Genomic DNA, 19,361 nt, shown 5'->3' on the forward strand with positions numbered 1-19,361 from the left:
ATGTGTCAGTTTGTGTTCCTTGTAATGCTTGCTCACAGCTCTTCCCACAGGTTGTGGTTGCCAGGTGTCCCCGATGTCCTTATTTCAGGACATTCTAGCTGTAGTGCAGATTATTCATTTCCTAAAGCTCTTCAAAATAGATGTCAACAAGTAAATGAAGCCATGTGCTTTGTATTTTGGTCTGCATTGAAGCCTGTTTAGTTGAATGGAACTTCACTGCAATTCTTTTATTGAAACTGAAGAATGTAATAGGAGATGCCTTATAGGAAACTTTTTTCAGAATTTGCAATCTGAACCTATATCATCTTAACTTTATAAAGATTTTGTTTTTCTAGATATATTCATAGACTCTAAGTAACCATATCCTTCTCTCTGATTGTCTCATAGATTCTCTATAAGCCTCCCCTGCTGGTGTGCCAGACCTACCGGGGGCTGTCCTCCTGACTGCCCCAGACTCCGGCAGCGGGGCCCCCGATGGCAGTGGGCACCTCCCCCTGAAACCTGCCAAGCTGGACGCCACAGCTCCGCACGACGACACTTTGGCCAGCTCCGTGCCCCCTTTGGAGGCGTGCAACCATGCAGTCCTAGCCTGCAGCCCGGGCATCCCTGAAGAACACTATGTAAGCGAAGCTGTGGAAGATGCTCCCAGCGACAGAGTGTACCGGGATGCCTGCACCATTACCGGTATGGGGCCCTTTCCCTGCCAGGAATGGATGGAGAGAGGCAGACTTCAATGAAGACTGGGGAAGGGATGCAGCCAGGGGAGCAGGTCTAGGGGAGGAATGTGGGGTGGAACCACCAAAATGCAAAAGAGGCTGAGCTTTGGGACTGTGAGGTCTCCCATCCAGAACCTGCTTTGCCAGTGAACCATTCTGTGACTTGTGTCAGTCACTGACCTGCCTGAGATATAGATGACACCTTCTAGAACTGTCATGATGGTTAAAAATATTAACACTGAATCCTGGGCAGCGGGCATGGCCCATCATGGATGCTAGTGTAGTTTGTCCCCTTTCTTCTTTCCCTGAGGCTGTTTCTTCAGACAGAGGTAGGTGTAATAGTAGTGTCATCGTGGGATGCAGAAACAGAGAACCACATGCAGTATTTCCTCTACATGCAGTGACCATCCAGATCTGCACAGACATCCATTCTTCAGACGCTTGTGTCAGTCATAGCTTCCCAGTGTCCCAGGAACTGAATAATCACCTCCCGGTCCACTGGTAGCATCTACTGTTCACACACTTTGTACTGGAGCTCTTCCTTGTTTCTTTTCCCCAGGGGAACATTGAGACAAGCCCTTGAGCTAGTGCCAAGAGAGGGCTGGGAATGGAAGTGGTGTGGGATGGTGTATAGAACAGCAACAAGTAACAAAACTACAGTTAAACCTGTTGCATTCATATAGAAGTTTGCTCTATTTTTCATTTTTGTCTTCTTTTTGCTTTTTTCCTATTTGAAATAATGCCCTGGTACCACTTTAAAATATGTACATTTGCTTCCAATAGCTTCTCATTGTTCTGTATTACCAGTTAGGCTTTGAGGATCTCCTGGGTGTTAGGCAGAAACACAGGGGAGGACACTGAGGAAGGGGCTATAGCAGCCTTAGAAGGGAGAGGCTGGGGAGGACCAGGTGGCTTCATGGAGGAGCTGATATCCCAGCTGCATCTTCATTTGTCTGAACACGTGAACTTACCCTTGGGATTTTAGCAGAGTCTGTACCAATGAAATCCAGGAAACAACCAGCCTGTTTAACCAGTTTCTCTTTTTCTGAACGTGACCACAGAGGGCAAAGAAATGGCAGAATGCAATGCTGAAACCTCAAACCCCACAGGACATTGTAACTCAAGGTCCTTTGCTGGGATATCTGTAGCAAGCAGCATAGGAGAGCTGAGGAACAGCTCAGTGCTGTCACGTTCGGCAGTGACTCAGTAAACAGAAGCATAAACATGGGCACTGTTGGCATTTGAGGTTCTGGGTAGCCAGATGATGCGGAACCTGCTCAGGATAAAGTCTTACTAGATGGTTTTTATTGAAAGGAAGACATAGACTGAAATAAAGCATTCTCTGAGAGACCTTGAATTTCCCTAAGAATGTGTGTGTGGCCCCGAGGCTTTGCCCACTGCAGTCCTGGGACACTGCCTGGTATCCAGCCTCTGGTACAGGCACTCCACCCCCAGTTCCCTGTGAGCTCCGAGATGAACAGACTTTTTGTTCTCTTTTGAATTTTAGGCAAAACTGAATGCTGGTCACAAAGCCCTGTTATCCCTGCTTCTCCCCTACCCACAACTTAGAGGTATCACATTTTGGGGTGCGTCATTTTTGTTTGGGGTGGTTTAACAAGATGAGCCGATAGTGTTCCCAGGCTGCTGGAGTTACGTAACGCATTGTGCACCCAGGGCAGCTCACAATCTTAGGATTTGTCCCAACAAGCAAACTCAGAAAACTGCTGAGGAAGGCTCAGAAGAGCAGCCGTACCCAAGCTGGCCTCCCATGGAGGATCTCTTTTCTCTCTGAATTGCCTTTGGAGTTTCTTTCTGCACATGGCATTGGTTTTTCAGTTGGGGCAGCCTGTAAAGGCCCAGCCTGTGCCAGCACTCTGCCCGGGGAAGGTCATTCAGACAAACTCTTGTGGTAAGTGTTTTCTCCGGGTGTGTCTGCTGTTTGTTTTCTTTGTGGTATGGCTAGAAAGGAGAAAAGACCAGAGAAATTGTTTCTCTCTTGCTCTGTGGCTGTGTGGTAGGGAGGTTGCAATGTTGAATGATTGATGGGCAGGGTGAGGGGTGTTGGAAGCTGCATATCTTTACTGCATCCCCTGGTCTGGGCTCAGAGACGGCCAGTGGCACCTGAAGGTCAAGAGCACAGGGCTAAGTTGGGACAAGGCTCTCTGGACTCTGACCCCCTTTCCCTTCACAGTTCTCTGTGGCAGCTGAGCAAGGTCGCTAAGGTCTCCTCTTGGCCTTTCCAATTTGGCTGTTTCTCTAATCTTGCATCTTCCTCCTGGTTTCTCAGAGCCTCTCCTGGGCCAGCAAGGAGTTTTTCACTCGTGAAGAACTGAGTTAGACAGTGTCTCCCTCGCTCCCTTCCACCTTTCCTCACTGTCTTTTCTTCTTGGCCCTGTGGTCCCAGCCCACACCCTGGTGATGGAGAGCTTGCTGATCATGTCTGCTTTGGTTTGTCACTCTTGCTTGGGGCTGACTTTTTTACTCATTTCCTCTAAGGTGATCGGAATCTGATGGTACGATGACCCATCTGGTTTCTGTCCCGTCTACACTTTGGTTTTGGCTGTCTGGGCCAGAAACCAGTGAATTCCTTAGAGACATGTTCTTCTTATCCATTCCAGACAGTCCTAGCTTCCAAACATATAAATCTTATTGAATAAGCCTAAAGTCATTTTGAACCTGCACGAGTCTTGCTATTATTGCACTCCTTTTGAATTAGCAGATGTTCAGGGCCAGCTTTTTACTGGGGTCCATTCCAGAGAACTGCTCTTGCTCTCCGGTCCAGAGGTATAAAGGAGTGGCTGTAATCCTGAAAACCCAAAGACAATTGCTTAGGAAAGGGTGCTTATAGCAATTCTACCCAGGAGTACTCTTCATCAAAGGGCCACTATTTAGGAATTTTTCTTTTCCTATCACTAATTTAAGTCATCAAACTTGATGTTTTATCCTCCAAGAATATGCTCAAATAAAACATTTGGACTTGTACATTTTATTAACTAAAGTAAGGCATTACCAGTTTCCACCCAGTATAATTTTTAAGAAGTGTTTTCCATTGAAAAGTTGTAGTCTGAGTGATAACTTATGTGGCTATAAACAGAAAAGAGTGGACAGTAAAATCTCCCTTTGTTGAAGAGTGAGAAAATTAATTCAGAAACTAGGGAATTGCAAGTATTTTCCACATTTGTAATTCAGAAGGTTTTTTTTTGTTGTTTTTGTTTTTGTTTTTTTTTGCTTTCTCTCTCTGTGGGCCCTCCCCTGCTTAACAGTTGATCAGTTTTGCAAGTGAGTGGAATGAGGGAGGGAGTCCTGGGAGTTCTGTTATGCTGATTTCTAGACATAACATCTTTCCAAAAACACAAAACACTCACGATGCTTTTTAAATATGGTATACATGACTTTTGAGGCCACTGGCTGGCTCCTTCTTTTGTGTTCCTCATCCTGGAGTGGGTAAATGTAGTACCATGGAAGGGTTTTCTTGGGGGGAGGGGACGGCGGTACTAGGGATGAAACCCAGTACTCTATCTCCAAGCTATATTCCCAGCCCTTCTTAATTCTATTTTGAGACTGAGTCTCCCTAAGTTTCCCAGGCTGGCCTTGAACTTGCCATCTTCTTGCCTAAGCTTCCTAAGTAGCTTGGATTACAGGCCCGGCATCACACAGGGTTTTTGATGTAAATTGTAAAATGTAGTTATAGTGTATTGGTAAGATTCTTGACATGTAATTGAGGCTATAGTTCTCAGGTGCGTGGTATATTTTTGTCTTCCTTCTAATTGGTTTAAGTTTTGCACTAGAAACTAGTTTTTAATATATCTACTATATCACAGAAGAGTATTACAGTCTTCACCTGCCTCCAGCCATTTTAGGAGACAGGTAAATAATAAGTTATAATTGAAAAAAAAAAGTCACCTTTTGACTTAGGAGCCAGTCTTGGGCTTCAGCCCCTGGTTCCAGTTCTTCCTGCCCAGCTAAGCCCGTAGGGCCTATGATTGAGAGTGACTGAGAGAGGACACAGGGTGCACTGTGGCCAGGAGTGAGCAGTCCAAGGTGGAGACTGCAGGGCCTTTTATAACCTAACCTTAGAAGTTACAAAGTCACTCCTTCATATTTTCTTAGACTTATGGGCTAGTGGTGGTGATTCAGTGTGGAAGGTCACCACACAGAGCAGGTAAGGACCAGGGGGTGGGGCGTATTGGGGGGTGGATATCTTGGAGGCACAGTCACACAGTATTACAACCCTATGAAGTATATCTTACCATCGTCTCCTCTTACAAATGAGGAAATTCAAGGCACAGAGAACTTACATACGTGACCTGTTCAAAGTTGCACAGTTTAGTGGTGGAGCCAAGCTTAAAATCTAGGCAGTCTGTCTTAGGGACTAAAGCCCTCTTAATGACTCCCCATATTTTGTGAACTTTTTTGACTGTGATTCACGGTAAAACAAAACAAAACAAAACAACCCAAAAAACCAGAAATCTCATTGTTTTATACTGTGAGTCCTCATATTCATATATAAGACCTCAAACAGAAGTTTCACAAAATAACCTTTGTCCTTATTACTTTCTATTCACTTGGATGTTTTCTGTCCTATTTCCTTCCAGGGGAGAAAGAAAGTAATTGTGATTCATCAAATTGCTTTTATATTCCCTTGCAGTTTGAAAGAGTTTTGCACTGTTCTGTCTTGCCTCTGTAGAAACTTAAAAAAGTCCTGCTTCCCAGAGCCCACCCTAAGTTGCCTCAGCATGAAAAAGTGTGTCACAGAAAAAGCCCAGAAGTTTAAACAGGCACCCTGGGGGTTTTCCACCCTGAGCAGGTTAATGTTCTGAGCATGCGAATGTATGCATAGTCCCTCTCCCTTTAAAAATTTTCTACGAATGAGGACATTAGTCACCATACCGTTGCTTTTTGTGCTCTGTACTGGAGACCTTTCCCTTTAGCACACATCCATCACATTCCTTTTGTGGTGACATATTGTTCATTGTTTCCAAGAGCCACAGTTCATTTAATGAATTCCCAGTGATGGATCTGTGGATCGTTTCCAGTGTTTTGCAGTTGTACACAGGGCTGGGGGATATCCACGTATCCGAGCCAACATGCAGTGAAACTGTGAGACTCCCTTGAGCAGGGACCTCAGTTTTGGTGAATATTGTCAGAGGTTGTAGTTTGTGTATTATTCAGATAACACGGGGAGAATGTGAGCCACATCATCTGCACCCCGGGTATTATCCAATGCTTTATTCTTTGCCTGTTCAGGTGTAGAAAACAGTGGCACTTGTGGTCTCCATTTTTGTTCGTCTCTGTGTGTAGAAGTTGAGCATCTTGTGGTATTTCCTAGAGTAAAAATTTTTTGTTTGTGGTGTTAAGGGTTGAACCCAGGGCCTTGCTACATCCCTAGTCCTAGAGCAGTTTTTATTGTCTTTTGCACAACTTGAGATAGACACAACAAAACACTTTATTTAAAAAAAAATTTTTTTAAGTTGTAGATGGACACAACACCTTTACTTACTTTTATTTACTTTTCTGTGGTGCTGAGGCTCGAACCCAGTGTGTCACATGTGCTAGGCGAGCGCTCTACCGCTGAGCTACAACCCCAGCCCTACAAATCACTTTCTAACCATCTCCACTTTGAGCTCATGAAGTGGTTCCCTCTGTAATTCTAAACAAGGTATTATTTATATATTTTTTTCTTTATCAGCTGTAGAGAGGGACTTATTATATAGTGCCTGCCTCACAAGATTGCTGTGAGCATTAAATGTAGTGCATGCAGAGTGCTTAGGCCATTAGCATACAGTAAGTGCTTAATTAATCAGCTTCTTTGTTCATACTGCTTTTTAATTTAGCTTGCCTGCCTACTGATCTACCTATTTATCTGTCTATCTGTCTCGCAATCATTTGTCCATCTGCCTACCAATTTGTCTGCCTATCCTTCCATCCATCTCTCTCTGGCCTGGAGGAAAACCCTGGATGTCTGTTTCTGGGTTAGTAGTGGGAGGAAGGGCAGCAGCTGCAGAGCTGTTTGAATTTTGCCCTGCGGTTGTCGCTGTTCACAGGCTCCTTTCCTCTCCTCTGTCTCTCTTGCTGTCTTGGAATCTGGGCCCTAGGGTTTTCTCTTCTCTATTCTGGGCCCCAGATTTATTCTGTTTTTTTTTTTTTTTCTTCCATCAACATGCTTGCAACTGTCCTGAAGAAGTATGGTTCTCCTTACCCCAGGCTGACTCTTCTCTTTCCCTTTCCTTGCTCCCAGGGAGTCCTTCTTTTTGTTCCATTCCTGCCCTCCCTGATCCCGGAGGCTGGCTCCTCTCTGTGCTTGTCCTGCTGGGAGTGTCAGGGCTGGCCAGACTTGCAGTGGAATCTGCTGGGTGTGATGGGGCGTGGCCTGCAGGGGGTGCAGGCTGTGCAGGCCTCTGAAGTTATTGGGGAGGCAGAATATGTTTATCTAGCCATCAAATGGGAATAAGGGCTTATTGGGAAAAGCAAATGATGTTTTTTTTTTTGTGAGAATACTTCAAAGATATCCCCTCTGAAGCTCTGTGTAAAGTCCAATGGAAGTATTCTACATCTCTATCACTAGCCATGTGTGGCCTTTGAGTGCCTGAGGTGCAGTTATTGTGATTGAAGAATTAATTTTAACATGTTATACAATGTGAATTAGTTTTAATTTAAATGGGCACACGTGGCTAATGGCAATATATTGAAAAGCACAGCCCTGTGCATTTTTATAGTTTATTGAAAGGCACTGACTCTCAATTAAAATGTTTTCATAGATCTTTAAAGTATGACCTCCACTTGAAAATCAAAAACTAGTTGATTATAGACATTATTAGTCTTTCTGAATCATTCATAAAAAATGACTAAAGATTCTTTCTGTTGTTATTCCATATTTATCTCAGAAGTTTTTTGATGAGCATTTGAGTTTCATGCTAGAACTATTCATTTCTTTCTTGAGTCTTCTTCCACTTATTAGATCATAAGTGTGTGCTTGTTTCTCTTTTTTGCTTTGGCTTCTAGGAAGCACAGTTACCTTAGGTGTTCATTGAGCAGTTATTCTGGTAAAGTCTTTCCTTTGCACTCTCCTGCCTTATTCTCTTTAATAAAGTATAGAGGTTGCTCTTATTTTATGTTTATTCTTATGGTTCTGTTGAATCCTTATTGGACGTACACAGGGTGTAAAATGATTGAACACTGGTCCATTATACTTTCTTAAGGAATCATGAACTCTCTCCTTTGGGAACACACCTTACTCACATATCTTGGCCTGATCAGACCCCATTGATATTCCCCAGGGAGAAGCAGTGTGACTTTCTGAGATTTTAGGCCTCAAGTGCATTGGCTTTGGGGCAGAGACATCTGGATGTAATTCATGGTGGTAGCACTCCTGGTTTGTAACCTTGGGCAGCTCATCCAGTATCTGACCCTGTTTCTCCATCTCTAAAAGGGGCATAAGAAAACGATCGCTGATTCAGATGATACCTGTGAAGAGCCTAGTGCTGTGGTGCATGACAGTGTTAAAGGAACATTAGCAGCTATTTTTGCTTCTATCTAAACTTAATTGCCAATTTCTCCAAAGCTGCTTCTAACCACCCCAGTTCACATTGGAATTTTCTGGTACAGTATTTGCTTGCCCGCCTCCTATGTAGTAGTGGGAGGAAGGGCAGCAGCTGCATAGCTGGGTCCTTTTCACTGCCTGTTGGGCTTGGATTTTGAATTCTGAAAGAGAGGGAGTGTGCTTTGGGTCACCTTCTGGGCCTACAGAGTGCCTTATAATAAATGTACCAGGGATCACCACATTTTTTTGATTTTAGTCTTTAAGTTTTCCAGACATCTATCTTGCAGAACAGAGCAAACAATTCTGGGGATTGTTCTGGGAAGGGCTACAAGGTATTTATCACTTGTGAATTGCAGCAGCATTAGCAGCTGTGGCAACACCAGGGTCCCCTGGGCACACTGTTTCCATAGGAGTCTCTGGGATAACCTTCGTTTTTAGTTTTCTTTTCCTCCTTTCTTTCTCTGTTCCTCTTGTCCTTTTCTCTCCCCTCCCCAAACCATGTCTCCCCTCCTCCCACCTGTTTCTGCCCCCTCTTCCTCCTCCCCACTTTCCTTCTTCTTCCTCTCCTCGCTCCATCTCTCCTGTGCCCTTTTCTTCATCTGCTTTCTCCTCTCCCTCTTTACTAGAGAAACAATTTCTTCTTTCCATTTTAAAATAGTGCAGCTATAGGTGGATCTAGGTTGGCTGTGGCTTTAGAAGCTTTGCAACATTCAGGAGAACTGAGATATAGGCGAAAGGTCACAGGCCAAGCTGGGTTCATGTCCTTTGATGCTTTCCCAACATGTGACCAGGCTGGCCTGTTATAAACGTGCCCTTTCCCCATTGCATCTGAGTAACAAGTACCTTTCTACCCTCTTTCATAATATGGGTTCTGTGATAATAAAGGCATATATCATGATGCACATTTGGGATGGTCTGGGGTTTGGCCAGAAGCAGGAAGCTAGTACAGGTGTTACCTAGTGGTTGATCAATGTACCATAGGTTTTTTTTTTTTAATTATTAGAGTTAAATGAGCAAGAAGAGAAGAACTTTGGCCAGGTGTGGTGGTGTACACCTGTAATCCCAGCGGTGTGAGAGGCTGAGGCAGGAGGATCATGAGTTCAAAGCCAGCCTCAGCAAAAAGCAAGGTGCTAAGCAACTCAGTGAGACCCTGTCTCTAAATAAAATACAAAAAGGACTGGGGATGTGGCTCAGTGTTTGAGTGTCCCTGAGTTCAATCCCCATACGAGAGAGAGAGAGAGAGAGAGAGAGAGAGAGAGAGAGAGAGAGAGAGAGGAACTTTGAATAAAATGAAGTAGGAAGGTTGAAAGCTCTGGGCTCTGTAGGAGATGACCACTGGGGGATGGAAGGTGTAGGTACCTACTTGCTCAAACATTGCAAGAACCTCTTTCTCCCTCTTGTCCTCACGATGTTGGGGATCCAACCAAGGGTCTTGCACATGCTAGGCAGCTGCTCTACCACTGAGCTACACCCCTGCTCAAAGTTTTGCTTCCTAATGATTGGAAAGACAGGCCAAGCCAGTGGGCAGGGTCCTCTTCCTGAAGCAGCCCTTCCCTCCAGCCTCCAGCTATGCAGAAAGGGCAAGCCGTGCTGAGGGATCCTGACATTCCATCTCTTTACCTGGGAGGAATTTGGTTCTTACTCAGCTCCCCACGGTAGTTGTCAGCTTTTTAGAGAAACACATAATTATACTCTTGTCAGCATTGAAAAGTCCTTTGAACAGATCATTCAGATTGCTATACCTGTAGGTTCCAATTCCAGTGCTCAATGCTATTTTAATTGCTATTTCTGTGTGTGTGTGTGTGTGTGTGTGTGTGTGTATGCGCGTGCCCTGTAGGTATGTGACGTAAATAGAAAAGGGAAGGAGCGAATCTGAACTGTGAAAGGACCTAAAAATTTGCAGGTGCCCATTCTCCTTTGCTTTGCATTTTGATTTGAATTCTCACTGCCCTCGACAAGGGAGAATGAGAGGTCTGTCCAGGTGAGGCTGCAACACCACCTAGTGGTGTAAGGATGCACTAACAACAGGAATTGGGAGCCTGAAGGCCAAGGCCAGATTCCTGCAAGTCCCTGGGTTTTCAGCATTTGAAAGAGATTGCAGGAAAAGGGAATTACTTGTCAGGGTAGTCTGACAAGAAAGGCAGCTTTAATTGTGTAGAACATAAGAAATCCTTCCTCTCAGCCTCTCTTCTGCACTCTAATTCTGTGCCTATCAGCTCTATTTGCTGGAGCTAGTTCTAGAAGTAGTTCCTGTAAGGCAGAGTGTTATTAAAGCCAAGTGTGACCATTTCTTTCTTGCTTAGTCTACATGTAAGGAGAGAACTTTATTCTTCTAGCTATCAGACATGTTATGCTTTACATGTCTTTGAATCAGGCGTTGCTGTAGAAATGCCAAGAGCAACTCTGAAATCTCAGTGCCTGCCTCAACAATTATTTCTTACTGACGGTCACAGGTGACCTTAGGATTGACTAGGCTTCATCTGGGGTTTGCTTCTTTTTATCTGTCATTTGAGATTTGGCCTAAAGGGGCAGCAGAAGACAGGAACTCAAGAGGGCGCACCCAATCACACAGTACATTCGGAGCCGCTGGTTGGACGTGGAATAAGTCATGTCCATTTACATTCCATTGGCCCAGAGTCACAGGGTTATGAAATGGTTGTGCACAGTGAACTACAGAGGGGGAGTAAAGGAGGAATTGTGAACCAGATGAACCTGGATTCAAGAAGATTCTGAGGTCACAGGCACTCAGATGGCTGAGCTGTGCTGGTGGCTTTCAGGAAAGGCCTCTTGGTGTTGGTCACCTCTCAGCCCTGCTGGGCTGGAAGACTTGGGGTGAGGCTGGTCAGGGAGGGACATGGCTCTTTTGGCCTGGAGCATGGCTTGGCAAACTTCTGTGAAGGGCTGGAGAGGACATACTTTAGCTTTGCAAGTCAGGAGTCTCCTTTATTGTAGGGGGGACAGGTGAGACTGTGTTTCATTAAAACTTTTATTACTGAGCCACACCCCAACCTTTTTTTCTTTCTGGAACTGCCTTCATAGAGATAACATTTGTATTCCATAAAATTCATCCATATAAATATTACAATTCCATAGTTTTTAGTAGGCCCACATGGTTGTGCAATCATAACCACAATCAATTGAGAACATTTTCATCACTGCCAAAAGAAACCCCATACACCTGATCGTTCCTCTCTCCTCCAGTGTGGCTGCACTTTTAATGTTTTCAGAACCCTCTTGGTTTCTGCTGCTACTGTCTTGACCCCAGCAGGCTCACTCCTAGCCTGGGAGAGCAGAGCGGGGTCCTCCCTCAGTGGTTATTCATACCCTTCAAGTGTGCACTTCTTAGACACTTGGATTGCACCTGACGCTCATGCACAGTGTCCGCATCACCTGATGAGGTACTTTACTACTTTTCTCTTATTACAAGTTTGTATTTCCTTATTTGTATTTTGCTTTAGAGTAGCTTGTCCTCTGTCACTTTCGACAAGCCAAATTTATGTTCCTGTTGATTTGAAACCTAGTTCAGGTAGCCTGGCATCGTTTTGCTGTCAGGTTTAACTTGTATGGTTTATTTATTTTGTCTAACTGCCTATCCTAAGGCTGGAGATAGACCTTTTTTGGATAACTTTGAAATCTTTTAATATCCAGATGATCTCATTTGAGGCTTTGGAAAAGTAACTATTGTTCATTTATAAATAAAGTTTCCTTTCCAGGAAATGATTTAGGTTAACAATTAAACAGATGAACACATTGAAAGGTGGGGCCAGAATTGGCATTGTGGATTCACAAAGTATTGCTCTATTAATAAAATAAAGTTTTCCTGATTTGGAATTTAAATTTTTTTTTTTTTTGAATCTCAGAGTTTACCCCTTGATGCTAGCTGGCCTTCCTTGTCTACTACTAAGGGGACACTTTGGGAAGGAGAGGACTGTGGGGGATTTGGGTCCTGAACTCTGACAGCTGCTCAGGCTGTCTCAGAAGCGTGGAGAGTCTGATCACAAATATTGGGCAAGAATGCTTAGGGATGATAAAACGCAAGTGTAAGTGTAAAAGTTAATTACTTGAAAATAGGAAATGACCTGAACCCCAGACTAGAGCAGCAAAACCCAAGAGATGGGAGGGAGATTGGTAAGATGGAGGCCAAGTGAGATATCCTGTTTTTGCTACGGAGAGTTAGAGAATGAGAGTTCCCAGTCATTTAAAGGGAGCTATATCAGTAAGGATTAACATTTGCTGCATAGAACCGTGACTTCACCTGATAATCTTTATTTTTCTTTCATATAAATGAAGTTCAGAGACAGGCAATGCTGGTGTGGCCCTACTGCCCTCAGGGGCCAAGGATTTTCCCTTCTTTTGGTTTCACCATTCTAATGATGGTTTCCATCCTTAAGGTCACCTCCTGTCTAAGAAGGCTCCTGAAACTCCAGCTGTCATGACTAAGCTTCCCAAGGCAGGGGAACCTTTGGGAGAAGCTTATATACCTCTTCTTCTATTCATTGGCCAGAACCTAGCCTCGTGGTCATATTTTGCTGCCGGGGTGGGTGGCTAACACTGGTAGTCTTTCCAGGGGCTCAGGGATTTGATACTAAGAAGGGTATAGTTAATGGGAAGTCAGTAGTAGTGCCTACTCTGCCTCCCTGACCACAATTAACAGTACAATGTGAACCTTCGGACATTAGTGTGCCCTTATCTTTCACATCATGACCCTTATGAGAAAATAATAGTGCTTGCAAAGCCTAATAGGTAAACAGTGTAGGGGGTTCATCGCTGGAGGCCACCTTGGGGGCTGCCCAATGTCCTCTAATCCCAGCACTGTTTAGAAGAAGAGCTCCATGTTAAATCACTAGACGAGAAAGGAATCTGGTAGCATAGCCTACAGAGCAAAAGGCAGTCATGTAATAAGTCCTTCAGAAGTTGAACCACTGACAAGATCAGTCATACCCCACATGACATGGTGCCCTGGCTTGGGACAAAGTCAGAATGGGTCAAAAGGGAAGCATTAGCTACGTTCTGTGTTTAAGGAACTCTCAAAGTACTTGAGAGATTGGAAGTTGGGAGTGAGAGAAAGAAGAATAACGAGGAGGAGTTACTAGGAGCTCAAGGGTCTCCTAGGGCCAAGAGCAGGCAGCATGGGTAGTGGTTAGGGCTGTGGCCTCTGGTCCAGACGCTTAGAAAAACCAGGGTCCACTACCTGCTAGCTATATGATGTGGCTCCAGTTGTTCTACCTCTCAGTGTTGTAATGCATCCATTGTATAATGGGGGACAGTAAGAATTCTGACACTTAGAGATGCTGGGAGGATTAGAATAGTTAATATATGTAAATTCTCACGTGCTTATCCTAAGACTCCATCATTATTTTAAAAGTTCAGCTGAATCCCTATGGAACTCCTTTAAACTCAATAAAATCCAGATGATTCAAAGATACAATGGATCTAAAAATTAACCATAATAGTTCTAAAAGAAAATATCACTGGACATTTTAATAATCCTGACATGGGAGGGCCATCCTAAGCACAGCATGAACTGTAAGCATGGTACAACTATGAAGAAAGTGATCCATCAGCTTGAGTGTACAAATTAAACTTTAGCTGTCCCAGTGGCACATACCTGTAATCCCAGCGATTTGGGAGGCTGAGACAGGTAGACTGCAAGATCAAGGCCAGCCTGTGCAATTTAGGGAGACCCTGTCTCCAAAGAAAAGAAAAAAGAATAGTGTTGGGAGTGTAGCTCAGGAATAAAGTATTCCTGGGTTCAACTCCAGCACTGCCAAATAAATAAATAAACAAAACAAACAAACTTTGTACAGAGATTCTTACTGAAATATGATATGTTTGTTCTTGGAAAAACTTGCATATTCTGCAAAACTAGACACTGAAATTAACAGGAATTATGCAACTTTGTAACCAGGCAGGTTGCTCCACCAGTGGCTGAAGCCACACAAACATGGAGAGGCTGAGGCCTGCAGAGGGCAGGCAAGACAGTTGCCAAGCTGGGAAAAACAACTGCAAAGCATTTGATGGAAGAGGCCCCTCTGTACATCAATGATACATAGTGAATGACCCCAGGGATAAGAAAAGAAAAAGGACTCGTGTTGGCAACTTGGAGAAGAGCTCCAATGGCCAGTGTATCTGTACAGGACTCTTGAATATTATTAAGAAAGAAATAAGAATAAGAAAGTACAGATTTGTTATTCATAAAAATAAAACTAGGGGGCTGAGGTTGTGGCTCAGCAGTAGAGTGCTTGCTTAGGATGGGTGAGGCCCTGGGTTCAATCCTCAGCACCACATAAAAATAAATTAATTAAAGATATTTAAAAAAACAAATAAAACTAGACAAGGAATAAAAGCAAAAAAGTGTTTGCCTATCAAATTTGTAGAACTTAAAAAGTTTAATAAAACTAGGTACAGTGAGAATGTGAGGACACAGAAAAATCTCACGTGCTGTGTGTGGGTGTGAATCCATGTGCCTGTCTCGAAGTCAGCCTGGTACGAACACAAATCTCACCCCCACGATTTCAGTTCTAGATTTTCTCTAAGGAAGTAATTGGGTCTACACGAAGGGATCTGGTCAAGAAGGGTGTTTATTCCAATGCTCCTCACTGACCCCAGCGACTTTTCCAAAGAATATGGAGGGGGAAGCAGTCAAGTGAAGGCAGTAGAAGAGAGATTTTCAAAATGACTTTGGGACCAGTGACAGCATCTAAATGTTTTCGGACCTTTTTTCTTTCCTCTTCCTCCTTCTAAATCTGTGGCAAGCTTACCTGGGAAGTTCTTTCAGGAAGTCCCATACCCCTATCTGTGAAATCGTAGAGGTGCCAGGCAGAAAGTGGATTGGCAGCAGCCTCTTGACTTTTTTTGTTCGTTTCAAATATTTTTAATTTTTAAATAATTTTTAGAGATATTGTACAAACTATAACACAACTCAGGTTTCCCAATGCTCATATTTTATTCCATTAACTTTATCACTTTTCATTTCTCCTCCCACCCTGCCTCAACCCTTTGGGAGTAAGTTGAGGATACCCTGACCACCATCTTTACATGCTTAGTGGGTGTTCTGTAACAAGGACGTGCCCTGAAATAACTGCAGTGTAACAACTGAAATTAGGAAATGAATTCTGACAGTGCTGTGATCTAACCCAGACTCCTTATTCAGATTTTGTCAACTGTCTCATGATGTCCTTTAAAAGCAGAGTTTCTCAGCCATGACACTGGTAACATTTTAAATCTGAAAATCTTTGTTGTGGGGCTGTCCTGTTCATTGTAGGAAATTTGGGAGTCTCCCTGGTCTCCACTGTTGGATTCCTGTAGCACCCCTCCCAGTTATGGGAGCCAAAAAATGTCTCTGGACAGTGTCACATGTCCCTAAGAAAAAATTTAAATAATCATGTTAGAGGTGGGGAAAAAATAGCAAAACAAATTATTTCCTGGTTCAGGGTCACAAGTTGTATTTTTTTGACCTGGCTCAGCCCCTTGCCCATGAAAGGTAGGGTGTGAGCTCTGTCTGTCATTTCACAGACAGGCCCTTTGAGGCCTAGGGAGGAGTGAAGGAGTAGAACACAGAAGCTAAGTCTTGTCTTTATGCATTTTGGTGGAAGCCTCAGGTCTCCCAAATGTTCAGTGATAGACCTCACTGCTTGCCCGGTGTTTTGAGAGGACAGGTTTCCCCAGTGCAAAGCACAGAGGTGCTGGTGAAGAACAGGTTCTTGCTCATTCCATTCTGCAGCATTTACTCTGTTGCTCTAATCCCCCAGTCAAATGGTCATTGGTCACCCAGTGCGGATGGTGATTGGTGGAAAATGCCAGGCATTGAGAAAGAAGATAACGTTGGAGCCAGCTTTGGCCCAGGTTTTCTAGGAAGGTGGCCCTGAAGAAGTTACTCTGTCTGGGATCTGAGGGCACAGGCGTGGTTGGCAGGTAAGGGCAAATGTGCCAGGTAGAAGGCTGAGTGTGAGCAGAGGTGCAACCGCCAAAGGAGCATAACCTTGGTAGGATGGGAAGAAGAGCAGGGGTGGAGGCATGGAGCGGGAGGGCATACCTGCGTGTCTTTGCAACGTGGGCTGAGGGAATGAGGGACTGGAGAGATGTGCTCCAGCCAGGTTGATGTTATTCTGGGTCTGTTGTGGATGGGAGCAGGGGGTACAGCTTGCATCTCTTTTGGAAATAGCAACAGCGGGAGGGCAGCCCAGTGCGAATCTTTGAAGGTGATAGAACCAAAATTTGGGGGATACTTCCTTCTTTTTTCTTAATTCTCTTCCTCATAAAGGGAGAAAGTGAACAGAGGGCAATAAATCTAGAAGTCGAGAAACTGACCCCCTGCCTCTCTGTCACTACCAATTGAAAGAAAAATACCAACAATTTTATTTTGAGTACTCTATCTGGGGCTGAGTTGGGAGACAGTCAGACTGCACAGTTTATTGATAAAACCAGCTCACAAAACAAAGTGATTATTGTCTTTATGAGGGCTTGGCTTCAGGAACATTATCATTGTTAATTGGGTGGTGTCACTCTTAGGTTACTTTATATGACAGCCCAACCAAAAAGTAAATAAATGTCATCAGGCCACCTTGCAATATTTCCTTTTTTAAAGAGGTTTTCAAAGACACTCCTTGAATCTGTCCTCTTTTTCAGGAGACTTGACCCAAGTGGTCCTGATTTTCCCAGTACCTTCCTGTACCAGGTGTGTCCTCAGTGGTTACCAATGAGTCCCCACTCCAGAGTGGGCTGGATGCCAAGGAATTCTGGGAATCAGAGGGCACCCTGACCCCTCCTCTCAGTTCTTCCTTGAAGAACACAATATTTGTTTGAATGAGTGAGCACCAGTGTATTTAATTTTTACACGATCAATTATAGCATCTTACAGTCTCAGTTTTAAGGAAGTATTGTATATCATCCTAATGCTCCCCAAAGCTACTCCTGTCTCTGCATAATTTGAAAAAAAAAATCTGTTAGAGAAATATGATCGAGTTTTTACAAGCATACTTAAAACCTTGGCACAGAACAAATTTTTTGTAGATTAATATAATTGTCTGGCTTCTGTATAAAAACCTACTTCAAAAACTACAGCTTGTGTATAATTTTTACATGATTGTAGTCCATGTAGGAAGTCCCCTCCCACTTTTAATTTTGTATCACAAGCATCTTTCTCTTCAGCTGTGTTGTCTTTATAATACTACCCAGGTAGGTCATCAGCTGGTCCTGTATATCCATCTTCAAATATTTCAACCAGTTCTCCCACCCATTGCTCTTTGGCCTGAGCTGCCCTCATCTCTGGCCTGGCTTGTGGTGGGAGCCTCCTCACCAACTCCCAGCTCTTAGCCCCTTCAGTCTGTCCACCCTGCAAGCCGCCAGAGTCATTTTTTAATCCTTGAATCAGGCCACGGCATGCTCAAGGAGCAGCTTCCTGTAGCCCAGACTCCCTGCCCAGGCCTAGAAGTTCCTGGGGGATGGGGCTCCTTGTCCTGCACCTTCCTCCTCTCTTGGCCCCTGCCACAGGGGCTGCCACAGGCCTTCCTTTGTTTTTACTATTCCCTCTGTCTGGAACCCTGTTTCCCCAGGTCTTCATTCCAGGTTCTGCTGAATGGCCCCTCCCAAGAATTGAACAAGTAATTGGTATTCGTGGCTTTATATATTCTGTCATATGGTTGTGATTTGCTTAAATACCACCCTTTTGTTAAATAGGAAGGTCGTATTTGGCAATGCAATGAACATCTCTTAAACATTTATTGAAGAGATGAGAGTTGACATATAGAAATGTAGATTTATAGATGTATTGCACCCCCATGTCTATTTAACAACTGTGATATTTGTGATCTATGTGTTTTCATCCAAGTTTCTGGCTCATGGCTTCTCCCCCAAGGGAGGACACAGAAGCTAGAATTTCTTTTGGCAGAGGCAGGCCACAGAAACTGACCTTCTGCCTGCCTCGGAGCTGGCCCTGGAGAAATTCTGTAACTTACTTTGTCTGATAGTAGATGATAAGACTCCATTTCAGAAGGGATCCTGCCCCATACCCTGAAGGAAAGAATGCTGAAGAATCTGGACTGACAGGCCTTGCTGGTTTTCCCCGCCTGGTCTGTCCACTGGATCCTGACCCTTTTGTCCAGTCACCTTTTGATATGGTTGAAAGAGCTTCCTGGATAGCTGAACATGTAGATGGTGGGGCACCCAGAGAGGGCATGGAAACTCTGTACCCTTCGAGCCCACCATGCCCTATGTATCTGTTCCTTTGTAGTATCCTTTGTATTAAACCAGAACACATAGGTAAGTCTTTGAGTTCTGTGAGTGCTCAAGCAAATTAATTGAACCCAAGGAGAGGGTTGAGGGAACCCTGATTTATAGTCAGTGAGTCAGAAGCACAGGGAAAACTATCTCAAGCTTGCTTTTGGCATCTGAGGGTGTGCAGCCTTGGGGACTGAGCACTCAGCTTGGGGCATCTGCTGCTGTCCCCAAGCACATAGCGGCAGAACTGAATTGGAGTAGAGGACACCCAGCTAGTGTCTACTGCAGAATTGCTCACTTGCTTGGTGTGTGGCGAGAAACCCCACCATATGCATTTTGCCAATTTTTAAGTTTTCGTGGTTTTATACTGTATACACCCTTTGCAATTTTTCATCACCCAATGTGCTTTTGATATCTTTGATGTTGATATATAGTCATGCATTGTTTAATGAGACATGTTCTAAAAAATACATCCCTAGCTAATTTCATCACGCATGAACAAATGTAGGATGGTTGTGACATTGCTAGGCAATATAATCTTATGGGACCCTCATTGTACATGCAGTCTGTGGTTGGCCAAAACATTGTTACACAGTACTTGACAGTATGTGGATCTAATTTGTTCATTTTAATGGCCATATAGTATTTTACAGTTTATTTGCCTCTTCTGCTGAAGGATAGTTAGCTCATTTCCTTGTTGGGGTGTGAGAGACAGTGCTATAGAAGCCATCCTGTAAAATATCTCATGGTTCTTTGTGTGAGGATTTCTCTAGGAATGAGATCTGAGAGGACAGATGTTGGGCTATGTGGATTATGGCATTGTTTGTGTTTTAAATTGTGGTTCAATACATATAAATTGAAATTGACCATTTTAACCACCTGAAATG

The 19,361-nt window shown here is 43.9% G+C and overlaps 1 protein-coding gene across 1 annotated transcript in view; it reads left to right on the forward strand.

Moving 5' to 3' along the window:
* The first annotated feature begins 408 nt into the window (after positions 1-408).
* Positions 409-19,361, forward strand: part of Trak1 (trafficking kinesin protein 1) — a 114,031-nt gene continuing 95,078 nt past the window's right edge. Inside the window, exon 1 of the mRNA XM_027932582.3 lies at positions 409-684. The gene's annotated coding sequence lies outside the window, so the exon portion shown is untranslated. The remainder of the gene's footprint in view (positions 685-19,361) is intronic.

The sequence above is a fragment of the Marmota flaviventris genome, chromosome 1, assembly GCF_047511675.1.
Source record: "Marmota flaviventris isolate mMarFla1 chromosome 1, mMarFla1.hap1, whole genome shotgun sequence".
Classification (NCBI taxonomy): domain Eukaryota; kingdom Metazoa; phylum Chordata; class Mammalia; order Rodentia; family Sciuridae; genus Marmota; species Marmota flaviventris.